The following is an 18,405-nucleotide window of genomic DNA, read 5'->3' as shown; positions in this document are numbered from 1 at the left end:
CATTTGCTGATCTCATCATTAATTTTGTCAATGTTCAAGAGTATTTCGTCTCTGTCAATGGCAGCATATTTTATTAAAATATGAACTAAGTTCATTGAAGCTGCCAGATTGCTTTGCCCCCACTCTTTGAGCATCATAGGATTTGGACGATCAAAACTAGGAGCCAGCATAATGCGGAGTCCTCTTGGAACCCGACCTGCATCTGCATATTTCGTCAGTGAATAGTGTTCCCACCATTTAGTGATTTCCAAACATTTTTCTTTCTCCAAGTTTTTGTATAGAGTCTTAATGTTACCTTCGCCATTTTTATCCGTCCCAGCCAGGACCTTTCTTATGGTTTCACTCGTGACGGTGATATTGTCAAATAATTGCGCCGCCTGAGCTTCCCTAGCACGGAAAGCCTCCGCAGACATATTGGTTGGTTTTGAGGAAATGTGCGATGAACTGGAAAGCACTGTGCACGCCGCTCGAAGAGATTGCTGTAGCAGCGGCTGTCAGTCCAAAAGTGCTTTTGAATTTTCGAAGCACCTCTCCACCTATCCAATGCCGTTTGGTTAGAACTCGGCGTCGTGCACCAATCAGGAAGCAGAGTCAGCCGACCCTGCCGAAGACTGTTCCGCACTGAAACGCCGACTTTTTTTACACCGATGGTCAATGATAGGGAGCACCTGCATAAGATTCCGTTTTCGGAGAAACTTGCCGCTCGGTTTGAGATTCAGGTGCCACACTCGAAGAGGGGGTCTGTAGACAGAAGCAAAACCGAACTTCTGTTGTATCAACAGTAACTCCAAGAAACTACCTCCAATCCAGCAGGACCGGCGAAGTAGGAGACAGACCACAGCATTCGGGTAAGCATTTTTTATTTTCCAGTATTTTCCGCTACTAACCAAACATGACGCGTTTCGGGCTTTACAGCCCTTGTTCACATGCAAGGCATTAGTGATTTTTTCAGTGCTTATAAAGTGCTAAAGTGCTCCGCCTACAACCCTGTTCCCATAAAGGTCATGTGACCACTTTAACAAGGGAAAACAGACTATCTCAAGGTAAGCTCCAAACAAGAAAGCAAAGATTTCTTTAAACATTGCAATTCCGGCATAAATGCGCCATGTGTACATTGTGTAAAAACACTTTTTTTCATATATATATACACAACAGTCAAATTACCGCATAAATTCCTCGAGAGGGACTCATAACTGGATAAATCCAGAAATATATATATATATATATATATATATATATATATATATATATATATATATATATATATGAAAAAATCAAATGTTACAAATAAGTCACAGTTAGAGAACATCTTATTACTCATCAGGCTCAAAGCACAATTAAACTACACAAACATTTGAAATTGTAAAGTTATAGTTACACACTAAGAGGCCCATTAAGATGAACGACGGAAAAGCCCTCCGACCGCCATGAATATGGGAAAAATCCCCCCGGCAGGACCTGCGGCATTTCTGTAGTTCAAACGATGCAAATTACGCAAAATCAGACTGCGGCGGATGGATGTCACAAAACACCGTCCAGAAAAGCTGCAAATCCGACCGCCGCGGATGGGGAATGCTGTACAACGGCTTGAAAAGGCCGCCCCTGCCACGGCATGACCGCACAGCCAATTACAATGAGAATGCGGAGCTGGCGGACCGAACACTGCATCTGACCGCCGTGCACGCACACAGGCCACATGAATGGCTTGCAAAACCAACCCCACAATAACGCCGAAGTGTGCATGTACTCCCTGTCACCCTCAATGACAATACACACGCCACAATGACACACTCCAATGTGCTCCTGGTAGGTAAAGCCATGCGCAGCATGGGAGAGACATCTGGAGGCCAACACCCATGTGGACACACCCACAAACCACAGTATAAAACCAATCCCTACCTGGACCAGTAGCCTTTGCACACCACGTCGAGACAGAGAGACATGACTCCATTGACTCACACTGCACAAAATCACACCCACCTATCTCCACACAACACCACTCACACCCACACACTGCACACACATCACATCTCTCCACCATTACCTTGCACCCTGCACCCCTCATTCATTCGGACCATGCCCCCCAAGAAAATGCCCAACATCACTGACTCAGAGTTGAAAGTGATGCCAGACGAGACAATCAGGGCAGAACCACATTTGTTCAGGGACCTGGTCTAACACACCCCACTTGTGTGCAAGAATCCGATGTGGGCAAGGAACCACAGCAAATTCAATGCATATGGACCACCCTACGCACTGTGTGTGACATCAGGAAGCGGTGGGGAGACCTCAAGGCCCCGGACAAGCACCCAGCCCAGAGGAACCACGAAGCAGCCCAGAGAACTCGTGGCGGCCCTCCAATTCCACCACCAACCTTCCCTGAATGGGAGGAGAAGGTGTCTGCCATAATGCATCCAGAGAGTCTCATATGAATTGAGGGGTGACTGGAGGCTTGTAAGTACAAACAAAATGATCACATCACACTACAATACACCGTCATGCACAAGTGAGCCCCAATCGTCCGCCCACATCAAATCCCTGTGGAATGCACGCTTACAATATGAATGAGTCACAAGGACATAATTTCCTTAATCAGTTCAACCTAAACAGGTAGGTGGTCAGCTCATGCGCCCTGGCCTCCCTCCCAAACAGCACGGCTCACCCGCACCACCCAACAGCCATGTGGAGGCTAACCCCAGCAATTGTGCCTCCCAACAGGTCGCTAGCCATCTCACTGGGGAGGGGAATTTCGGGTCCTGACCGCAACACCACAACTCCCACATTGGCCTCTGCCCCCTCTCACAAACAGCATGCAGCCAAAAGACCCCCACAAGGATGTTGCTGCTCATTAATTTACAAAAGAGTTATTTACCGAGACAAAATAAAGTGAGGAGTGTGAGCATGCGCACATCGATGTGCCTGCTGGCTATGCATCCCAGCAGAAAGAACGGACCGCCTGTGGCAGGGCACAAAACAGAGCAAGAAAGAGATCCGTACCAAAGCACACTCAGAAAATGGGACGGTGCACAGCACCAGTGAGAACCGGGCCACTGAAAGACCTGTATGTACATGAACACCATGTGCGAATGATGACATACTAACATGAATGCCTAGTAAAGCAAAGGCAAAAGTCATATCATCTCAATTCATATGTGGCAAACATGGAACAATCCTAAAGCAATACCTTACCTCCAATTCAGCGCCCAAAGGGCTGCTGGTTACAAACGCCCCGAGGATCTTTCTCAATGACGCCACTTTTAGAAGAGATTGGGCCATGATTGCCTGGCACTGCACCAGAGACTGGCTGGTACTCATTATTAAGACAGCACTACGCCTATCCGAAACTCTGCTAATTGAAATCCAACAAACAGAAGCCCAATATAAATCTACAATAACGGGTTATAAAAAAAAGTTGGACGAAATCAATAAAGATCTCACGGAGTACAAGGACAACCTGATGCAGGCGAAACTCATAAAATTCCAAAAAGACCTCAAAAAATTCAAATTTGAGAACGTATATCCCTACTCCGATCCAAACTACAGTGTTCCAAAAAAGGACACCAGCAAATCAGATGACTCAGATAGCAACTCCTCAAGTGGGAGTACAGCGAGTAATCAGAGTCCAAGACAAAGGGGACGGAGAGGAGGAAGGGGTAGATCTAACTTCCCAAACCAACAACCCAGATGGCAGAATTATGGCCAGCCTAACAACGGTCCTGTACCAATGTTTTATCAACAACCCCAGTTCCCCATGATGAACTGGAATCCGTACATGCACCCCCAGTTTCCCCTCAATCATCCACCGATGCCTTTTTTAGGGAGGGGCGGGAGAGGACGTGGACGGAACAGAGGCAACAGAGGCAACACACAAGTGACCTGGGAAGACGAGGATGCAGTGGGGAAACACACCCGCAGCAGAACAGCGACAGCCAGCACCAGTGCAGTGTAAGCCTGGTCACCAACCTCTCTAAAAAAGTCTTAACTCCAGAAGAAACAAAAGTCTTGGAAAAAGGCCTGGGATTTGTCCCTACCTGTCGTCCTGACAAATTCCTCCTACACTGTGAACTTTCACAGTTTTTTCAGAAATTAAAATTAAAGGCCTTCTTTGAATCTAAGGACCAGCCCCTTACAGAAGAACAGGAGTTTGACACAAATCTCAGACTCAAATCCACGTTTATGCCACCTCCGCATACGATCCCTGCGGCAATTACTGCCTTTGAACAGGCGGTTATAAAAGACCTGGAAAATTGTGAAGACCCCAAACGATTCCACAATTTTTCCGCTGCAGAACACAAGGCCTTGGACAACCTGAGAAACAACAAGGAAATAACCATAAAACCCGCCGACAAAGGCGGAGGGATAGTGATCCAGGACACCACTGAATATGATAAGGCCTGCATGACACTTCTGAACAACAGAACAAATTACTTGCTCCTCAACACAGACCCTACCACAGAAATGAAGGAACGCATTCGAGCCCTAGTACAGGAAGCAGAGACTGAAGGTCACGTCTCCCCGCATGAAGCAGCATTCCTTATGGCAGGGGGACAAACCATACCCTACTTTTACACTCTGCCTAAAACGCATATAAATGTGGACCCACCTCCAGGTAGACCAATAGTATCAGGGATCGGGTCAGTTCTGGAACCTTTATCCACCTTTTGTGACCATTACTTGAAACCGCTAGCACAGAACTCCAGAACCTACTTAAAAGATACCAAAAGCTTACTCAAATTACTGAACGATACAACTCTACCAGAAAGCTCAGTAATACTGGTAACAATGGACATAGAGAGTCTGTACACTAGTATCCCACAGGAAGACACACTACGGGTACTAGGGCAAGCATTAGACAAAGAAAATTGGGAATACACCACCCCCAAAGAATTCATCCTGAAATGTGCACGAATGGCACTCAAAGAAAATTACTTTGAGTATAAAGGCCAATTGTATCTACAATGCACAGGGACCTCTATGGGGAGTACTTTCGCTCCTAGCGTAGCGGGGTTGTATGTTTATGATTACGAAACAAAGCATATCCTACCACCTACCAACCCCTTTGCCTCCTCCATAGGATTATGGAGGAGGTATATTGATGATATTCTCTTACTATGGACAGGGACGGAAGCCAGTCTTCTGCAGTTCCTAGAATGGGTCAATACTCTGGATCCTTTCTTGAAGTTTACTAATAACTTCAGTAGGGAATCGATCGTCTTCCTTGATGTGGTAATTAAAATAGAGGGCACCTCTCTCACAACTGTGACTCACCACAAACCAACGGCGAAAAATAACCTCCTCGACTTCAGGAGTTTCCATCCAAGACCTTTAAGGGAAAACTTGCCCTACGGCCAATTCCTACGGCTGAGAAGAAATTGTAGTAATATTAACGACTACAAGGAACAGGCCAAGGAACTAACAGACAAACTAACACAAAGAGGGTATCCCAAGGGAGTACTGAAAAAAGGCCAAACCAGAGCACGAAATCAACCCCGAGAGGCACTACTAACAACCACGGAAACACCACTCACGTGTGTAACCACCTACAGCACCCTTTCAGACACAGTGAAAAAATCCATCAATAAAAATTGGAGAACTATCAGCAGCAATTTCAGTAACTGGGAAAAACCCCTTTTTTCGTTTAAAAAAGGCAGGAGTATTAAAGATGCTTTAGTGCATACAAGACCATTAACAGCCCCCAGTGCAAACACAGCAACCAGGTCTATCACAGATGCTTGGCACCTACCCCCAGTTACGGGTCATTTTCCATGCACAGACTGCAGTGTCTGTCATCTGACCACTCATTCAAAACAACTCAACTTGGAACCGGGAAAAGTGTGGACACAAAAATCCCACACAAACTGCAATTCAACAAACGTGATTTATTTGATCACCTGTCCCTGCGCAAAACGCTACGTGGGGATGACCACCAGGAAAGTTAAGACACGCATCGGGGAACACCGTAGCAACATTCGATGCAAAAAAATCACTACAAAACTCAGCGAGCACTTCTTGCAAGCCAATCATACTCCGAATGACATGACCCGGACAGTGATCGAACAGGTCAACTGTGTAAAAAACAGAGAAAACATTTTGTTTGAAAAAGAACAGCGCTGGGTCTATCGACTCAGCACCCATATAAATGGGCTTAATGACCAAATTCCGTGGACTAGCGTCCTAAAACACTAAAACTATCCTGAGTCCTCTTATGCCCTCCCTCCTTGAATGAAAATACCACAACCATACGTGTTTAGTGGTTTATTCACACCAGCGCTACTATTAAGATTCATTCATGAACATATTCCCATGTTAACAACCTGAATCAGCTACCCTGATTAGGGTTCCCATACTTATGCTGTTTATTTATTGTCTTCATCTATACTGGGTAACATATGCTGGACATTGCGCTTTACCACATAGTACCAACACCAGCCACGCAAAATTCCAGGCTTGCGTTTCATTATAGCTTGAGTGACAAGCCTCGTTGTCATCTCAGGCAATCTCTCACGTGATCTCGTGAGCACCTAGACAACATCCCGGGGATACAAGGGCGGACCCCGCCCATCCCTAGATCGAGGCTTGCGTCTCAAATGCAAGCCTCGCTTTCAAGACCTCTCGCGAGATTACGCGAGCACCTTCCTTCGTCCCCCATTGGCTTAACGGCTTTGGGCTCCAAGCCTCGCTTTCATCTAAGGCGCCCGATTGGCCCGCACGCAGCCACCGCCCCATAAACGCCTCGCTCGCCCGTCGCAATGGATCCACGAGATCCAGCGAGGGTGCAGCTAGGTGCCGAGCAGGTGCTGAGCGTTGCGGGCGTAAGAGACCTTACTTTGGAGACATCATTCTAACCAGATAAGTTGTATGAATGGAACCCTGCCAGTTCTAAAATCCTCCTTTGTGTGTATCTGTTCCTCTCTCCCCCTTATTTACAGGGTGTGCCATTGTCGCTCCCACCCCCCTCCTGTGTTCTATGGGGCGTGGATCTATTTCTTTACAAGTGAGGACATTCATCCTATACCTTGTACTTAGTGTTGTGTGCTTGGGTAATTTATATACCACGGCCAGCAGTGTCACGGCGCTTCGCACCGGAACACTGCTTTAACGTTGTTTTCCTTCGGGGTTCATTCCCTGACACCCCACCATAGGTAGTATGATATTTCTTGTACCTCCTCACAAATAGACTTAGACATGACAAGTCTGCCTGTTTAGCCACTGTTGCTATACCACACATATGCAACAGCCTGCGCTGAATAGATTTAATCAGGGTTAGTTGAGGCCCCTCCACTTCGGATTTCGGCATGAGTTCAACTACGCAACCCAGGCATACCGGCCACGGCCCTTGATAGGTATGCTAGCACGTGTCATGCCACAAAGTCACTCTTTATGGCCACTGTACATATGCACAAATCAATGATTCGATGTCTTTGTGTTTATGTTTGTATTTGTCTGTTTGTCATATTTCTTCCTACAGACTCCTAGGTTCCTCGCAAAAGAGGTAAAACCCCACTACTTATGAGTTTGTTTTTCTTTCTTTTTGCACCATTTTTACACATAGTGCTATTTTTAATTTTCACGACCATTGGCAGGGCGGGCCTTAGCGCGCCCCTCCTGTCATTGGCACACTCGCTTACCGGTCCTGATGAAAGCCCAGTAAAGTAACACATAAAAACGGGCAGAAACATGTTGACCTTCTCCACAGGGTAAACACCAGTATAAAGTAATTGGCTAGTTTCCCTTCACATATCTTGTTTTTAATATGTCAGGTTGACCAGTGAATAAAGTTTTTTTGGTACAACCTCTGGCATTTTTAAACCTCAGCATTTTTTCACACTTCATCTTCACACAAAAACCTGCTCCGCAGTCTCCTGGCGTCGCAGCACACCGGGGAGGTATTCGATCTCTCCCGGTGGACCCGATGATGAAGCATGTCACCACTAGGGTGAGTGAGGGTTTCCTGAAAAAACAGTGTATTTTTTCTTGAAATTGGTCTAACCATCGGACCACTTACAACTGGCCTCAGACTTCACGTGCGACACCCACCTCCTTTATATACTTTACCTTTACGGTCACTCTTCCTTTGATCCTCTAAACCTAACCACAAAAAAACACCCCCTTACAGACACACAGACAACCAACCACAGCCTATTCTACAACTCGGGTGCAACTTGTAACAGCATGTCCACAATAGTGCATAGAAAGTAGTCCCATTGTGAGCTATCCCCTAATAAAGACCTCATGAACTTTATGTTTGTATGCACCTTACTCTTTCCAGTACTAGAATGTAGGCTAGAGCCCTTCGTTCAAACATTTTCAGATTGTTAGTCACATTGCATTGGGTCTACAGTGAGCATACCATTTGCCTGCACCACCATTCTGCTTGTCTGCTGATTCTCCTCCTGAATGTTCAAATCGGTAGATATTTGGAATACAGGCTCTGTTCACTGTGGCCTTAACCAATTTCGCCACCACTTTCTCCAATACCCTTGTCAAAAACATTTGATAATGCACAATCCCACAGCTATTCGGTCTCAATTTATACCAGCCTATTATTAGTATGGTCGCACTTTCCCTGGCTTCAAGAACAAAGGGAAACTCCCTACTTTTCTGGAGTGCCTGTCAACTATTCCCCCTTGTAATTTGACCACCCATGGCACTACTCCAAGGCTAGTTGTCTGCCAAATAAGGAGCTATCCCACTTATTAGTGGCGATCCACCATCCAGTAACTGCAACAGAGTGATCTGTTTAGTAGCACACGGCACTCCTTGTCTTGCAGGCCAGCACTCTGTGAGAGGCTGAGCTGAGGGCACAACTCAGGCTGAGGGCCACTGAGGGGCTCGTAACCCCCTCCGTATAGGCACAGCTCTGTGTGTACATGCTGATGACGGGGCCGTCGCAGGTGCAGGCAATACATCAGAAATGTGTAATTATGATGATGAATCAATCATCATCATGATTACAATTTTTGATTTGGTGCGCTGTGCGCATGGTGCGGGCGGCCAGGCCGGCAGGCCGCGATTAAAGTAGGAGATCTGAACTAAAATAATGCAGCAGGCTGGCTGGCTGCTTTGTTCGTTCTCCTACTTTAATCACGGCTAGGCATGGGTTGGATTAATATTCGTGATCAGCAATTGCTGTAACTTTGAGGGATTGGGGATGGAATCTGTAGGATTCGCCGAGCTATTTTTGCTCTTAGTTTGAGAAACTATTCAGTGAGATGCAGACACACTTTATTGTTGTAAATTCTGGCAGAGCCAGAAAGGCCCTCATTGTAGTACAACTGTACACAGCGGTGTATCCTGCAAACCTGACCCCATGGTGTCCATTGAAATTGCCATATCATGTGCCTTAGTGATAACTCCTAACAGTGAAATCTACATATTTTTGACTAAAAATTCAGTTGTGTTTAAATCTTGGAGGTAATGGTGTGATCACGCATTTGTTTGTACTTTGAGGAGCAAAGGAAAGTGAGGCTGACAAACGTAATGTCAAAAAAGCTGTCTCTTCCTTTGGATCTGCTGCAGTTTATAACAAGTTTTGAAATGCTGACTCAGAGATGTCCAAGTTTGGTCCAGGAAGGCTGGATCCTTGGCTGGTGTTGGGATGAGCACAGACAGTGTAATGTGGTCCATTTCACTTTCAGACTCGGTGGATGTGCATTTATCTCATGTCCATAACCTTAAAACGTCTGTATGACTATGTACCTTTTGGTTTAAGTGTTGCCTGCTGACAATATTGAGACGGACAGGTAGCACAGTCGTGCTCTGTCTGGAATGCATGTTGCCCCATAGGTGGCTGAAGCGGAGCCAGTCGGGGGTGTAGAGATGAAAGGTAGAAGAAAAGACAAATGCGGACAGAAAAGGGAACTGTGTGATGTCTCTCTCTCTCTCTCTCTCTCTCTCTCTCTCTCTCTCTCTCTCACCCCTCTCTCTCTCTTTCCATCCCTCTTCTTATCTTTCTCATTCCCCGCCGTCCTCTCTCTCACTCTCTTCCTCTTTTTCTCCCTCTACTTCTCCCTTTCTCTTCTTCTGTCTCCCTCTCTCTCTCTCCCCCTAACTTCTCCCCTCTCTCTCCTCCCCACATAAAAACATAGCCAGACCTATTCCCGCAGTCAGTGCATGTTCATGCTCCCAGCGTTTCTATACAATATGTTTTGTCAATGAATGTATTATGCAGACGTCTTCATTTGTTTTTCATGAGTGTTCAGACCTCTTGGCGGATCTGCCTGGGGGTTGGGGTAGAGGGGGCAGGGAACCTCATCACTATTCAGAACATGTGTACCCTGAACGACTGATCTTGCACAAACTGCTTAAATTCAGAGGAATATTTGTAATCATTATTAAGAGTTACACTGCATGGGTGTGATGTTTCAATAGTTTCTGGCCTCTGTGCTCTAAGTGCTAGTTATCAGATGCTTATGTGTGACATTTCCACAGTTTCTGCCCTCAGCGCCTATGTGTTTATGAGTGACATTTCCCCAGTTTCTGACCTCGGTGGACTGTGTGACATGACATCAGTGCTTAATGTGTGACAACGTGAGTGGCAATTTATTGAAACTACAAAAAAGAATATTAGAATGTAGTTTTTATGCTGTAAAGTTATGACGTTGAAACAGTGTTAAAAAAAGCCTAAATCGCATCGCACTTTGTTGAAAAGACTAGAGTGGCCCGAAGGGTGTTCTGATGATCACTGTACTGCCCCTTAAAGAGTCATGGGCAGCATTGTATGCAATTTCACTCTCTTTTACACCTACCCAGGGAGTCTGTTGGCTGTGATTTCACCCTGCCTGTACTGTGCGATCTCTGAGCATGTCCTAGGGAGTGGTCTCTTGACTCTCTTCTTCGCTTGTCATCTTATTCTGTTTCACACCATGCCTCAGTCTGACTCTGTTTAATGACGCAGTTTCTCCTTCTGTTGGGATTTTAGCTTCTATAGAGTTTCTCGGAGTATGTCCTGGGAAACACTCTCTTCAAGAGTTATGTTCACTCAACATTGTGCAGTCTACTCTTGAAACATGTTCCCGCACTATAGTATGCTATCTCTTAACCCCTTGTGTGCTGATGACAGAACGGTTCCGTCATCAGCATCAGGTGAGCTGTGCTGATGACGGAACCGTTCCGTCATGACTCCGTCCAGCGCAAGGCGGAGTCAGCACAGGCAGAAAATACGCCCCGCACGCAAGGGGTTAAACTACACTAGAGAGAAGCCTCTTACTCTGTCTTGGACACCACCACTCCCATCCTTTACCACGTTATAGCTGCCTGAATCTGTAGGATTCCCTGTTTAGGAAATGAAATTGTACAAAGCAATCTCTACGCACACGACGTGACACAATAGTTTCTGTGTACCATATAACCAAGCCCCATGCATTAGGTGTGGGATGTGTCTTGTTTCAAATTTGTTATCAGTTTGCATCCACCTTGAAACCCCTCTTGTCTATCATTTTTAGATTTTAACTATGGATATGAAAGGTGCTGGAAAGAGAAAATCACACAAGAAAGGAGGAGCTGAGAAAGAATGTGAAAAGAAGAAAAGAATGCAAGAGAAAGAAGCAAGCCAATACCAAAAAGTGACTGATATGTTTACTCACAAAAAAGATTTAATTTCTTTTGAAGGCGGCAGCACGTCTACCAGCCTCAGTATCGAAGGTGCTGAACAAACTGCTGAAGGCCAAAGAATTGAAATAAGCAGTGAAGGCACTGTAATTCAGCCCACTTCCACGCATATAGAAGGTTACATTGAAGTAGAAAGTGATGTAGATTCCAAATAGAAGTGTGAAGAGGACCCTGTACTTGAGAAATCGGCATGTGCTGATGTAACTTTAACTCGTGCAGCTTTTGGAAAGAGGAAAGTACACAAGAAAGGAGGAGCTGAGAAAGAACGTGAAAAGAAGAAAAGAATGCAAGAGAAAGAAGCAAGCCAATACCAAAAAGGGACTGATATGTTTACTCCCAAAAAAGATTTAATTTCTTTCGAAGGCGGCAGCACGTCTACCAGCCTCAGTATTGAAGGTGCTGAACAAACTGCTGAAGGCCAAAGAATTGTAATAAGCAATGAAGGCACTGTAACTCAGGCCACTTCCACGCATATAGAAGGTTACATTGGAGTAGAAAGTGATGTAGATTCCGAAGAGAAGTGTGAAGAGGACCCTGTAGTTGAGAAATCGGCATGTGCTGATGTAACTTTAACTCGTGCAGCTTTTGGAAAGAGGAAAGTGCACAAGAAAGGAGGAGCTGAGAATGAACGTGAAAAGAAGAAAAAAATGCAAACAAAAGAAGCAAGCCGCTACAAAAAAGTGACTGATATTTTTACTACCAAAAAAGATTTGATTTCGTTAGAAGGTGACAACACTTCTACCAGCTTCAGAAGTGAAGCTGTTGAACAAACTGATGAAGGCCAAAGGACTGAAATGAGTAGTGATTCCACAGTAAAGGAGGCAGCTCCCAAGTGTTTAAAAGGTGACATTGAAATAGAAAGTGGGGAAGATTCCAAAGAGAAGTGTCAAGAAGACCCCATAGTAGAGAAATCAGCATGTGCTGATGTGACTTTGATTGATCCAGCGGAGGACCAATGGTTTTTGAGACCAACATCTGAAAATTTGAATTCCTTTCTTAAGTTTCATCCCTGTCAACCTGATGGTCTATGTCGGAATGCTAAAAGATTATATCAGCAAATAAATGGGAAACCAAGGCAGTGGTTGACTTATTCACACAAAGCCAAAACCTTTTTCTGTGTGGTATGTCTAGCTTTTAGCAAACATACGGATAGAAGTGCTTTCATTGATGGCTGTTCTGATGAAAGGCATACGTATCAAAGAATCGATGAGCACGATGACAGCATCCTTCATCGCAGTACTTCGGAATCCTTCATGATGCGATCAAGAAACATAGATATATGTATTCATCTTTTTAAAAAGCACACAACTGCAAAACAAGAGGAAGTCAAGCGAAAACATGCCATTTTAGAAAGAGTAGTGGAAACAATAAAACTGATTGGCAAAAGAGGCCTGAGCTATCGAGCAACTACAGAAGCTAGCTACACCTTAGAAGATGAAACATTGGATCATGGAAATTTTTTGGAACTTCTTCAGTATCTCAAAAAAATTGATCCATTATTGAAAAGCCATCTTGAGGATGTCATTAAAAAGAGTAAAAAACATCATGAGGTTGCAAAGAGTGGGAAAGGGCGTCACAGTTTGGTTACCCTGATTTCAAAAACAACTGTAAACTCTCTCATAGATATTATTTCCTCATTAATAAAAGAGGGTATTGATGAAGAAATCAGGGAAGCAGAAATGTTCTCAATACAGCTGGATACAACACAGGACATAAATGTTGTAGACCAGTGCTCTATTATAGTCAGATATGTCACCGATGTTGTCCACGAACGTCTTGTGTCTGTTGGTAATTGCACAATGACAACTGGAAAGGCAATGTGTGAGCTCGTTTGCACTGCACTTGAATCCATGAACATTAGCGTTGCAAATTGTGTTGGTAACTCAACAGACTGAGCCTCCAATATGCAAGGACAGTATAATAGGTTCACAGCATGGCTGAGTAAAAAAGCACCTGATCAGATTCATGTGTGGTGCTACGCGCATGTACTTAACCTTGTTATAACTGATGTCACTAAAACCTCAGTATCTGCAGTTTCACTGTTTGGGCTGTTAAATTCTTGTGCCGTATTTCTCAGAGATTCATACCTTCGAATGAATGTGTGGCGAGACAAAAGTATTGAAGCACGGTTTCGCTCCATCTCTATAATTGGAGAAACAAGATGGTGGGCAAAAGATGTAGCACTCAAAAAAATCTTTGGTCTATACAATGACCCAAGCAAATCTGTGTACATTGAGGTTCTTCAAACTATGGAAGAGATATCCACATCATATAACTTCAATGATGAGATCAGATACAAAGCCATTTAATTTCTAAAGTCACTAGTTACATTTGATACCATTTTGACTGCACAGATGTATCTGTTTATTTTTCATAATACCACTCCTTTATCACTGTACTTTTAAACACAAGGTCTGGACGTACTGCAGGCATATCGAATGGTGACTAAAACCATTGACTCCCTACAGCAACAGGGTCGGGATTTCAGCAGCATAATAGATGCTACAAATACATTCATCAATTGGGCAAAAGAAAAATTGGTTCAGTGTGATAGTGAAATTTTGATTCAAGTTGACTTCCCAGAGGTTCGAGTACACAGGAAGAAGATGATGCCCGGCGAAACTGCGACTGATGAACCCATCAGGTCAGCTACTGATAAATACAGGATAGAAGTTTATAATGCTGCAATGGACAAAGTAGTTACCAGCCTGCAAAGTCGATTCACAACTCATGGCCAGTTGTTTGCTGATTTGGCATGCCTGGACCCCAGAAACTTTAGAGACATCCTCCAGAACTTTCCACAAAATGCTCTTCAATGACTAAGTGGCTTGTTAACTAGATTTGATCTAGAAGCATCTGTTGAAAAACTGCAGCATGAGTTGCTTGATTTTGCATCGAAGTGGAGCAGACTAAAACTCAGTATTGAAGAAGAGAACAGTATCATCCAAGAAGTTGAAGATGAGCAAGACTTAGACACACATTATCTCAACTTTGATGATGAGATAGTACAGTCCGCTAATGTTGGGCAAAAAAACTATAAGTGTAAGACTTGCAGGGACTGTATTGCTTGCTGCTATAGTTTATTATTGCGTTATAACCTGTTCAGTAAAACCTACTCTTCTCTCTTTAATGCCTATAATTTGGCATTGACTCTGTCCTCCTCTCAGGTGGCTTGTGAAAGATCTTTTTCTAAGCTCAAGTACATATTGAATAGGCTGCGTAATTCTCTCTCTCAGTCACGTTTGGAAGCTTTTTGCTTATGTCTGTGGAAAAAGATGCTTTAATGCGAATAAGCAATGAGAAAATCATTGATCTTTTTGCCTCCAAAAGCAAATTGATGCAAGGGATGTTAACACTTTAAAATGTGAGCTCAAGTTACCACATATCTAAGCTGAGCACTTCTAATAAAATATTTTCTTTTCTGGACATGAAAAGCATTTGACTTTTGCACGTTACCGTCAACATTTTGAGGGCCATTTATAAATATCAAACAATGCAGTGCAATAACCAGAGTTGACCTCCTTGCGTTGGCTCTCTTTGAGCCTGCTTTGCACCACGCACACACCTTTGTATCGTAGTGAAAGGCTGTGAGCATTATGTCTACTGTCTAGTATTGGTTTTGCACTGAAACAACAAGTAATATCCATCCACTACAAAATCCTATGCTTAGGAAAACTTTAAAATGTTTACTGAACTGTATTGGTACTGTACTTTTGAGCATACATGCATTATTGGAAAACCTCAAGAAGGCATCAGCTTTTGTCTTAAATCCAGGTCTACCTTTGTTAGTAGGTAGGACTTTACATCAAAACCCATGGGTGGTTTCTTGGGGACTTGCTCCAACATCTCATCTGTGAAACACCCTCTTGACACAAATTAATGCAAAGTGCAATTGAATAGAACACTTATTTGAAAAGAATATGTGTTATGTTTTATAGTATATACTATATTAAGCATTTGCTACTACAGGCAGGTCATGTTAGCTGTTTACAATGTAAAAATGCCTACAGTCATACTGTTGTGCACTGTTGCACTTTACATAAGATCCTTTATTTAAGCACTGTTTAAAAAACTCTGGATATAAAAATCATTTAATGTTTGCACATTGTCTTGTACACTTTTTACTCTGAACCTTTGCACAATTGTTTGAAGTTCAGTGCGTTTTTAAATGTATTTATGCTATTTTATATGAAGAATAAATTGGTTATATTTAAATTCATGTTTCATGCTTGACATTTCATTTTTCAGTGTTCTCTGTAGGAATGTCTGTGATTTATGACTGGGTATCCTGGTGCTCTATAAGGTAATCATTTACCATGCTTTAAAAGTTAATACAATCTAATATGTAATGTAAAAAGTGTTGAAAAATGCTTTGTTTTGCCCTTTCTGTCTCCCACATTTTCTTGGGGGGAGAAGTTCACCCTCCCAAACTTCCCCTAGTGGTTGCTCACGGCACCTGCTCGCTACACACCATGTGGGGGCTGGTCTCACTTTTACTTTCTTCTCTCTGATTCACTACATGTATCTATTTTTGGTGCTCTCAGAAAGAATGCCTATGGGTACATATGACTGGGTGGGTAACCTGATGTTGTTTAAGGTCATCATCTACTCTTTACTGTGCTTTGAAGGTTGATACAATTTGAATATGTGATGAAAATGTGCTGTAAAATTCACCATTTTGGTCTGTTGTTTTCCAAAAATTTCTTGGGGGGGGAAACCCCCCCAAACCCCCCTAGTGATCGTCGGGCTCGCACGCTGCGCACGCTCGCTACGCGCCGGACGGGGTGGCTCGCTTCGCGCCGGATGGGGGCTGGTCCGACAAAATTTGCCAGGGCTGCTTTCAGTTCCCAGTCCGGCCCTGCTTGCTTCTAGTCAGGGCAAGGAGATAACCCTCTGAGATAACCCCTGCTCACCCTCTAGGTAGCTTGGCACGAGCAGTCTAGGCTAACCAGAGGCAATGGGTAAAGTATTTGTACCAACACTCACAGTAACACAGTGAAAACACCACAAACTGACTCCACAACAGTTTAGAAAAATAAAGGTATTTAATCTAAACTACACAAGACCAAAACGACAAAAATCCAACATACACAGTTCAGGAATATGGTTTCAAAAGAGTTCTTAAGGTTGTAATGTAAGTTCTTTAAGTTGCGATAAAATAATCCACAGATGCGTGAAAAGTTCACAGTTGCGTCACCTTTACTCACAGTACCTTTTAGTTGCAACAAAGTTCCAAAAGCAGAAGCTGGTGCGGTGGAAAACAAGCGATGCGTTGCTCCTGAGACCCTGGGGAGGTGATGCGACAGCCCAGCTGCAGCAGCGGGCGTGTTGCGGCGAATCCGGTCTGTATGGGGAGGAAGGCCACTTGTATGGATTCCGGTGCGGAGGTTCCGTAGGAAGTTTGTTCTCGCAAAGGCACGATGCGACGATCTTTGGAGTTGCGACGATCTCCGGGGCGATGATGCGCGGACCAGCGGTGATCTTCTCTCTCGCAGCTCCTCGATGCGATGGTTTCTGCGACGACACTCGCACCGACGTGATGCGGTCCGCAAGCAAGCAGTGCGGCGATCTCACCCAGCGACGACAGGCTCTGCGACGACACTCGCAGCGATGTTCGACTTTCCCGCACCGGTCTGGTGCATCCCGCAAACGAAGGATGCGACGGCTTTGGCAGCGGCGTCAGTCCCTGCGACGATCTCGACCTTCGTAGCGGCGGGAATCTTCTCCCACTGTCGGGGATGCACTCCGCAAGCGAGCGATGCAACACTTTTCAATTGCAAAAGTCTCTCAAGCTTAGTTTCAAGCTTCCCAGCACAGGTACAACTTCCAGAGGCCCCACAACTGGATCAAGCACTCTAGGAAGGACAGAACTCTCTCAGCAGAGTTCAGGGAAGTTGGGGGTGAAGTCCTTTTGTTCCGGGGACTTCTGAACAGGGAGCCAGCTCTTCTCAGGCCCTTGGAGATTCCTTCAAGACAGGGGACACAGCACCACAGCAAAGTCCTTCCCCTCTCCTTGGCAGCAAAGCAACAGCAGGTCAGTCCAGCAGAGCAACAGCAGGACAGTCTTCCTTCTTCAGAGTCAGCTTTCTCCTTGGCAGAGGTTCCTTCTTGATTCCAGGATGATCTAATTTTCTGTTGTCAGGGGTCCTGTTCTTTTTTTTTTTTTGGTAAATATATTTTTATTGCAGCAAGAACAGGTATTCATGACATATTATACTCTCCTTTCCAGACAGTAATCCGTGTGCACACAGGTCCCCATTTCAACCCTCACACAGCCATTTAGCTCACATCCCGGAGGCTGAGCGGCGCAATCGTGGAGAAAGGTCCATCCTGGGGGGTGTCACATGGGTTAGCGAGCTTTTGTTGTCTGGAAGATGGCGAGGCCGCTTTTCGGTCCCCTCAGTCCCCCCCACTTTTGTAACTAACAACAGTTCCTACCAAACCTCAACCCCCTCGCCGAACACCCCCACCCTGCCCAGCTCCCCCCAACTCCCTCACCGTCCTGTCTACTCCCCCCCTCCCCATCCTCCCCCCCTCTCCTCACCCCCCCCCTTGTCAGGGGTCCTGTTCTTATACCCCTAAAAGTCTTTGTTCTCTTTGTGCAAGTGGGCCCTGAGCCCGGTCTGAACCAGTTCTGGGTGTCTCCTGAGTACTTTGTTTTCCTGGCTGCTCCTTTCCTTTCAGAGTGAGGGACAGGATCGTCAGCCGCCCAGCAGGAGGTGGAGCCAGCATTGTGGAAGGCAGGTACAGCCCTATTCAGGCCCAGGTGCTAACTCCTCCCACCACTCCAGTTGC

This window comes from Lissotriton vulgaris, chromosome 6 (assembly GCF_964263255.1).
Source record: "Lissotriton vulgaris chromosome 6, aLisVul1.2, whole genome shotgun sequence".
Lineage (NCBI taxonomy): Eukaryota > Metazoa > Chordata > Amphibia > Caudata > Salamandridae > Lissotriton > Lissotriton vulgaris.
The sequence above is the reverse complement of the archived record's forward strand: the minus strand, read 5'-3'. Positions refer to the sequence as shown.